Below are 9,470 nucleotides of genomic sequence, written 5' to 3' on the forward strand. Positions count from 1 at the left end.
GACTAGCTCGAGGAATGAGTCCGCTGTTGACGAGCCGAGCCCGATATTGGTAGGCGGATAGTGAGGTTTTTTCCACTCACCTTATTGCGCGCGATGGGGTAGCAATCTGGCTTGGAGTGTACTAGACCTCGGTGATATTTCATATTTTAAGTTGTATTGATATGTGGACTTAGATGAGGATTTGTATGCTTGAGTTGCATTTCGTATTGCATGGCCTTGGTATGGCCGACATCATTCTTTGCATCGCATGGCCTTGGTACGGCTAATGGTATTCTTGGCTTTCATCAGCATGTTCCGCATTACTCTGATACTGCATAACTGCATTACCACCTTGAGCACACACTTTCACCACCCTCTATGCTTTTTATAAGCTTATGCACGACCGTCGCGTGCATATGACGTTTGATCGTAGCAGCGCTACGGCTCGGGCACATGGCTGATTATTTTAAAGTTTTGTTCATCATCATTGTGTTTCCCCTTTTATGCTCATTGTACTTTTAAAGTTTTTGATCATAGTGAAAATGTGATGGAGTTTTTGGTTGTTGTTTGTGGGTTATACCTTTGGTTATGCTTATTACGAATCAAACTGGTGTAAGAAAATCCTCATCGTAGCATCCCAGGATCGGAACCTGGTGAATGGGCGCTAGGAGCCGAGAATGGGGTTCTACGTTGGCTGTCGGCGTCGGATTCGGCGATTGAAAATTTTGTGAGCCCGGTTTTCGAATTTGGGGCGTGACAGTTTAGGTTTAGGTTATAGGTTATATGTTATGGGTTATAGCTTTTGGGACTTGAGAATAGGTTAAAGTTTAGGTTTAGGAAATCGGGTTCAGGATTGAGTTTAAGTTTGGATTTTCAAGTTTAGGTTTAGGTTTAGGTTAGAGAGTTGAGATTAGGATTATGTGTAGGTTTAGGTTTAGGGATTTGAGAATACATTTAGATTTTAGGTTTAGGTTTAGGTTATAAGTAGTTGAGATAAAAATTTTAGCCACATACAAAAAATATTGAACCTAGTATTATCATCTACATACTAGTAACATACAACCAATATTGGGCCACCATACCATAAGCTACAAGAATTTCATGTCCCTTTAATCAAGGTATCCTCCATTGATAACATATATATATATATATATATATATATATATATATTCTAAGTTGTTTATTTTCATTCACATTCGCAAATACAATACCTTTTCATGATTCAAAGAAGGGAACTCGAGGGTTTTCCTTACCTTCCATTGTATACTTACAAAGTGCAGATGGCCCCTAAAACACACATAATGAATAACTGTAATCATAATGATAACTATTGTGAATGCACTATGATGGAAAAACTATTATTATAGATAACTATAATTATAATACAGATATCATGCACACGATATCACGAACATATTGTTGCAACAAATAAATGTAATTATAATCACATCATATATTGTTTGATGAACTACACATGTGCATTCTTGACAAGAGACGTACCAGATGCTTGAATCTGAAATATGCAGCTCCAATCCTCCCACATGCAACATCCATCTTAAAGAATGTGCATAACCGTCATGCTTGAATAATCAATACAGGAATGTACAAGTAAAATCATAAAATCAGAAACACTCATTACATTTTCAGGATCTCCTCAGTTAATGATCTCATTCTAAAGCCCTTCTCCCTCCTCCTTTACCCGAGCTTAGGACTGGCAATCCAAGGAGTTGCATTGGCGGAGTTAAAAAAAGGGCTTAGGCTACATTTGTTTTTCAAAAAAAAAATGTTTTCATAAATACTAATGTAATGACCAAATGGAGCCTAAGACTATAAATACATTCAAATATATAGTATAAAATTCATTCAATATTTTATTTTTTAAAAAAAAGTGCCAAATTAGTAGATGAAAAAGAGCTAGAAATGCTCAACAGAACCGACTCATAACTCCACAATTCATTCAATGTGCCTTTGTATCAAGCATGCACTGCCAGAGTATCAATTAAACAAAGAAAACAGAAAATGAAACATCCCATCATCTATGATTAACTAAATACCAGATAGAAATTAGCTAACAAAATGAATCAGATGGGAGTCCTATGTAAGGGACATGTTCATCCCATGAGGCACACAACATATCAACCAATGGGGCAGACATTTTAGTCCCAATACTACATACACCCAACTACCCGTCTATAGAATAACCCACGATATAAAAAAAGCAAACAAGCACATACACAAACGTTATTATGTATATGACAACAGATCCAACAACACACCTTAAAAAAAATTCAAAAAACACAAAACGAGAGGGATTCTTATCACCTTAGGAAGTATTTAATGGTGGGCGTTCAATCACCACAGTTTCCTGTGGTGTGGTCCACCTGAGATTTGGCCCTAAAATGAGCTGAAAAAAAAATGAATGGCCTGCATACACATTATGGTGGAGCCCACAAAACATTTTTAGATTTCAGAAACAGAGAGAGGGGAATGCAGATTGAAAGATTGAAAGAATGCATAGGGATTAAAGGATTCAAGGCGACATGATTAGTTTCCATTCATAGGGAATCATAGGGATTAAAGGATTGAGCATCCAAACGCAACAGATTTCAGAAACAGAGAGAGAGAGAGAGAGAGAGAGAGAGAGAGAGAGAGAGAGAGACTAACTGTACTTCTTCTTCTTCTCCTTCTTGCGGCGAAAGGGGGTTTTGAAAATAGAGAGAGGGGAATGTGGCCAAGTGACAGGGAGAGAGGGTCAGGGAGAGCGGGAGATCAAGAGAGGGCAAGGGAAAGAGAGAGGCTGAGTGCGAGAGAAAGAGATGGAGAGAGATTGAGAGATGGTTTTCGTCTACTATGCGCGGGAGAAATGGGCAAACGGACGGGTTTTGGTTTTTGGGAGGGCGCTTTGGGTTTTGGAGGGACGCGTGACGGACGGCCCCTTTGTGACGTTGGGTTTTAGGACTGTGGGCTCACTATGATGCATTTTATATATCCACTCCGTCTATTAATTTTAAATTATTATTTTAAGTGCTGATAAAAAAAATGAGTCAGATCCAATCATTAAGGAGACCACACAACATATTAACAGTAGAAATTTAATTTTCATTATTTCTTATGGTGTGGTCCACTTACACATTTAATCTACATAATATTTGAACTCATCCACTGGAATTATATATCAGAATTGATGGATGGCTTAGATCAAGCACATATATTCCAATGGACCGAATGGAGCCCCTAAAGCACCAGCTATGTTTAATAAGGTTTAGGTGAGGAGGTACGCTTTAGATACAGATCAATTATGCTTTAGCTACGGATTAAATCCATAGTAAAATTGCTACGGATTTAATTCGTTGCTAAAAGCTTTCAAAGTCCATGGCCTTTGCTCAATTTTTTGGTAGTGGGTTCTCATGTGCTATGGGTCGCAGTTGTTACATGTTCACTTCCTTTACTACCAAATGAAAGGATAGCCATTGGTACAAAAGCCTAAGGCCTACAATGGGGTGATCCATTCTGTCCACCTTGTCGGCCTGCTCGCCATGGGCCCAAAAAGTCTTGACTTGGGTAGTGTCCACTTCTAACAAATATTACAGTGAGCCTGAAAAGTTTCAACAGTGGGTTTCATTGTTACCATTATTTTCTATTATGTGGCCCACTCGAGCTCTGGATAAGGTTGATATTTGGGCCCTAGCCCTAAAATGACATGACAAAAAGGATGGACGACATGAATTATACACATACATCAATGTGGGCCCCATTAGTTTGGTCCTTGTCCATGCACAAAAAAGGGTTCCATGCACATCACTTTCTTGACATTAAATATGATATAACTTCTTATTCCTTAAAAAATCATACAACTACTGAAAGAAGGACAAGGGCATTTTGGTCCAAGTAATTTACGGAAGCATGTCAGAAGGCCACCCTTAGAATATTTGAAAAGTTGAATCTCGTTAGGGAATTTAACCATACATCGAGGCCAGTACAATCGATTTCCCTTTTAACTTTTAAATTTGGGTCATGTTTGGGTGGAATCAAATCCCAATAGGACCTAAGTCAGCAAATACTCAACTTGACTGGACTCAAAAAAGTTTTGCTCGGTTAGGTCATAAGTGGGGTTAAGGTGGGGAGATATGAAAACAGTCAGGCCTAATTGATGGGATCATTTTTAGTTGGGTTAGGGTTAACAACTGAGTTGCCAGGGTTAGATTTGGTCTAACCAGAATTGAAGCGAACACCGACAGGTTGCACGGGAAGAGTTATTGAGGAATTATATGACCTTCTGCCCTAGTGTATTTTCCTTGTGTAACAAGAGCACATTTTGGACATTTATATCCATGCAATAAGAACATAAAGCCAAAAACTTTGAATATTCAAATGGCATGGGAAAACATTAGTGTCTTACCTACGAATGGCATGGAAAATTTTTCGTAGGTAAAAGGTTCATTCACATTTTTTTACCTACGAATCATTTCGTAGGTAAAAGTTTCATCAATAGTTTTTACCTATGTCAAAATTTATAGGTAAAAAGTCTTACCAGTGCTGATGAACACAAAGTACACAGTTTTTACCTACGAAACGTTCGTAGGGAAAAGTTTCGCCAACAACGACCAATTTCGTAGGCAAAACTCTTAACACGGTTTGTACCTATGAAAAATTTCATAGGTAAAGGTAACTTTCGTAGGTAAAAGTCTTAACACAGTTTTTACCTAAGAAGTCTTAAAAAGTTTTTAGCTACAAAAAATGTCGTAGGTAAAACTCTTTTTAGTTTTTAGCCACGAGCAATTTCGTAGGTAAAAGTCTTAACACAATTTTTACCTACGAAAATTCTCGTCGGTAAAGCTTTTATCATCAGTACAAGTCTTACCATTGCCTACCCTTTTACGCCGGTGAAAGCCTTTACCCTCGGTTTTTTACCAACAAATTTTTTCATCGGTAAAAGTAAAATTTCCTGTAGTGATTTTAAGTGAAGCCATTTAAATTTCATTATCATCATTTAAGCCTTATCTCTATTAATTATGGTTGGCCACATGAATCACGTTTTGCCATTTCAATCCGGGTATATATTCAGATTGTAACCACAAAAAGTCTATATTGACTTAGACCTTGCCACATTCATTTGAGCAGTCTACTTGAACTCTCTTTTTCTCACAGGAAATCCATACCATGTCTTAGTTAAGCTGGTTCATGTTAGGACTTTGGCTCAAGAGACAGGTCGTAAAACTCAAGTGGATCATTGTCCAGGTGATGGATTTCCCATCTTGGAAGCATGAGTACTTTTCGCAGAGCACAAGTACTTTTACCACAATTTCTCCTATTAATTTTCTTTTATACTTTTCCTAATGCTCTCATCGTGTTCGATGTGCTACTTTCCCACTCAAGTGGGGCTTTGGTTTTGTTTTTCAACCCGCGTACACAGCGTTGATGGGACCTTTTCCTGAAGCGCCTTAATTGTAAGGCTGTAGAAGATTTTAGTCTCGTAGTTGAACGTAGATTGATGCTGCATTCTTTCTACCTCCTATTGGCAGGCCACAAATTGAAAGTTCAAGATGTGCCAGCAGGGAAGACTTTAGAGGCGTGGTCCATCCATGATGGGCCCAACAGACTGTAGCCATACTCGCTGCTTACACGTTTTTTAACCACTTTCGAGTGGGCGTGATCTTTTTTATTCCTTTTTCTTTTTGGTCCTTTTGACTCAAGTGGAGCCACTTACATGCAAAAGCATAGACTTTGAAGTAAAAAAGGAGGCTGGAATCACTTGACCGAAGAATTTAAGTCACATGCTTAGAGGCCAAATTATTCGTTTTAACCGTGTGAAGTACGGTTGCAGATGTCCTGTACGCCCGGCCACAGGCAGTTCCTGTACTCCCTGCTTACACGTGTTCGAAACCAAAGTACACTGACCATACCATCGTTCATATTACTCCTCTATTTCTGTATCGTTTTGGGTGGAAGCCCACCATTTTGTATGTTTGACATCCACTCCATCTATCAGTTAATACCTATATATTATCTACACTGTACAAGCAAAACATTGGTCCCATACAAAACTCATATGATTTACACCACAGGGAACAACGTAAAATTGATCATAAAACCTCTAAGTTCATGAGGTCTGGCCCGCCTGAGCTTCTAATGTATTTTCCCTTCATCCTGGTAATTCTCACCTGATGAACCGGTTTGAGAAATATACACATCACAATGGCACCACACACAAACCATTATTTCATCAAGAGATAAGACTGATGGACTCGACCGGATGTCATACAAAACGCAATGGTTTGATATAGCGTTAGTGTGATTGTTTTGTGCACTTTTATTTATTTATTATTATTTATTTTTATAAGCTGATTCCTTTTTATTTTTTCTAGGGCTCACTTTTTTGACTTTTTATTTCGTTGCTTTATCCTAAGGCTATATGGTATATGATAGGTGCGGCCCGGGTTCTTTTCGTGGTGCATGAATGTATACACTTTTCAGATTAAGGGAAAAAAATAAGAAGGAAAAAGCTTTATTGTTGGACCGGCTGTATAAAATAGATGGTAAAGAGGACTTTTCACTTTTCCTTTCTTTTTTCCCACGAGGTCTGCCTTTTATACTTTTTACATTTTTTGTTTTTCGCTTTTTTCGTGGTGTCTGAACTATGTATAGAATTTTCTGATTAAAGAAAAATAAAAAATAAAAAGTGTATTCCGGTCTTTTGGGGTCCCGCGTAAATGCGTCGTTCCAGCAGGACGTGGATTCCTGTGCAAGGATTGTGGGTGGAGCTCACTGCGATGTTTGTGTGAAATCCAACCCGTCCATCCGTTTTTAAAGCTCCTTTTAAGAGGTTCGACTAAAAATTAGGAGTATCCAAAACTCAGATGGGCCACACAAGAGGAAACAGTGGGGATTTAGTGAGTACCGTTGAAACATTTATATGGCCACAGAAGTTTTGTATCAGTCTAAGTTTTTGGTATTTTCACTTCATCTCAGTGAAAATGACCTTATAAACGGTTTGGATGGCATATAAACATCAAGGTGGATCCTAGGAAGCTCTCAACTGTAGGCATTCTTTTCCCACTGTTTCATCTCCCGTGGCTCACTTGAGTTCTCGTTTTTAGCAGCATGTCTTAAAATGAGCTCGAAAAACGTATGGACGGATTAGATTTCTCACCAACATCGCAGTGGCCCTGCCCCGAATCCACGGGAACTTTATGCCAAAGGCTTTGGCAGCAAATCCACGTCCGCTCCAACGTTAGGAAGATTTTGAAAAAGCATACTTTTAGCCATGACAAACAGTTCGTCACCAATGTAACATATACTCGTTTGTACAGTTGGTAAATCAGGACCGTCCACGGAGTTAGCCCCAACATGTACAAACAATGCCAAAGATATCAGACAAAACGAGCAACCCCGTATCCCCAATATTTTCTTTAAACAGGCTGTGAAAATAAATAAATTTTATTTCTATTCATTCTATTTGGAATAGTTTATTGGACAGATGGCTAGGATTTACCAATCAGTGTGCTTTCTTTATAATGCACTGCTGCTAAACGAACCCAGCAGATGGAAGGTCCGGATTCGCCATCCATACATCCACATATACTTTGGAGTTGCAACAAACCGAAAAACGCTCCCTGCACAACGAACCTGAAAACTCATTAATTTTCAACGATTTCATGTGAAGAAAAATAAAAGCGGGCTCTGGAATCTCCACTTTCCCATCGGTTGGTATAGGACTAAAGGTGATGCGTCCTAATCCGCTCCCTAACTAAAGGGAACACCACCTGCTTCACGAACGAGAATTGCCTTTCCCCAGGGAAGTTTCTTCGGTCGGAAGCTAGGTGGGGCCACAGAGATGCCCTAGAGGAATCCATTCCGTTCATCAGTTTTTCAATCATCCGATAAGATGGAAGTCCAAAAGTAATGTAGATCCAAAACTCAGGTGATCCACACGACAGGCAATAGCAGGGACTAAACGCTTTTCATTGAAAACTTTGTGAGGGCCACAGAAGTTTTAGATCAGCATTATATTTATTCCTACAGTTTATAACAGTGTTAATAACCTTATCAACGGTTTGGATGACACATACGCATCCTATTCGGCTCTAGGAAGGTTTCAAGGTTGGGCATTTCCATTCTCACTTTTTCCTGCCTTGTGGAATACATAAGTTTTGGATCTTCCTGATTTTTGGATTATCGTGCGATTGTGAGGCTGAAAAACTAATGGACGGAGTGGATTCCTAACGAGCATCTCTGTAGCCCCACATAGCTTCGGACTACAGGAACTGCCTGTGGCCGGGCGTACAGGACATCTGCATCCGTACTTCACACGGTTCTTCGGGCATGTGATTCCAGCCTCCTTTTTTTACTTCAAAGTCTATGCTTTTGCGTGTAAGTGGCTCCACTTGAGTCAAAAGGACCAAAAAGAAAAAGGAAGAAAAAAGATCACGCCCATTCCAAAGTGGTTCTTAACGTGAAAAGAGAACTTGTAAATTGTGATATAATATACAGATTACATTGAAGAACATTGCTGTATATTTCCAAAATAATCCAGTGTATATACGCAGAGAGAAAGTTCAGAGATAAGTACAAGTAATATCTTAACCAGGTATTTTAAAAAAATAAATAAATAAAACACACTCAATACATGGCATCAACGGGATGCATGGACAAAGGCTGACCAATTGTCTAAAATTAGAGAGCAATGGTGTAAATTTAGAGATGGAAGAATTGTTTGTATATTTTCATTGAGTTGAATATTGTGAATTATTTTTCTTTTATATATGTGCACACACCACATGAATATTTGAACTCATGATCTCAGTGTTTAAACACACTCTAAATTTATAGGAGAAATCACCTCAAAAAAATATATTAAAACGAAAAATAAATATATCCAAAATAAATTACATTCCAATTAAATCTCGACGATAATAGAAAAGGAATGAAAAGAAATATATGAAAATAATATTTTAAGTAATACTCCCTCCTAAGTTGGTGTGTGAAGATTCATAACACCCAACTTACTAAGTAGTGGAGGAAATCGGTCGTGATGAAGAGTTTTGGTGAAGATGTGTACAAGTGAATGATTGGTGGGCATGTAGGAAGTGCAGAGAACCCCCAGAAGTGATTTTTTTTCATGGTTAAGATGACAACGAATCTCTATGTGCTTATTCTGTACACTAAAAACAAATTTAGTGGCTATGTGAAGAACAACTTGATTATCTCAATGAAGGCGCATAGGTTGGGGATGTTGGATGTCGAGTTCCTGGAGAAGTGTTTTGAGCCAAGTGAGTTCACAAGTTGCATTGGCCATAGCATTTTACTTGGCTTCTATAGATGACCTAGAAATAATAGTCGGTTTTTTGGTTTTCCAAGATATATGACTACTTTCAAGCATAGTGAAGTATCCTATACTAGATCAATGAGTTTTAGGACAACTAACATAGTTAGAATCACAATAAGCTAATAGTGGGAGGGTGTTATTAGAGGGCAAAAGAATGCCCTTGTTA

General features: G+C 38.5%; 1 non-coding gene across 1 annotated transcript; it reads right to left on the reverse strand.

Annotated features, from left to right (window-relative positions):
* Positions 1-2,001: 2,001 nt before the first annotated feature.
* On the reverse strand, positions 2,002-2,106 carry LOC131223634 (small nucleolar RNA snoR99). The gene has a single exon (XR_009160590.1). It is a non-coding gene; the product is annotated as a small nucleolar RNA snoR99 (small nucleolar RNA).
* Positions 2,107-9,470: the final 7,364 nt, after the last annotated feature.

The sequence above is a fragment of the Magnolia sinica genome, chromosome 1, assembly GCF_029962835.1.
Source record: "Magnolia sinica isolate HGM2019 chromosome 1, MsV1, whole genome shotgun sequence".
Lineage (NCBI taxonomy): Eukaryota > Viridiplantae > Streptophyta > Magnoliopsida > Magnoliales > Magnoliaceae > Magnolia > Magnolia sinica.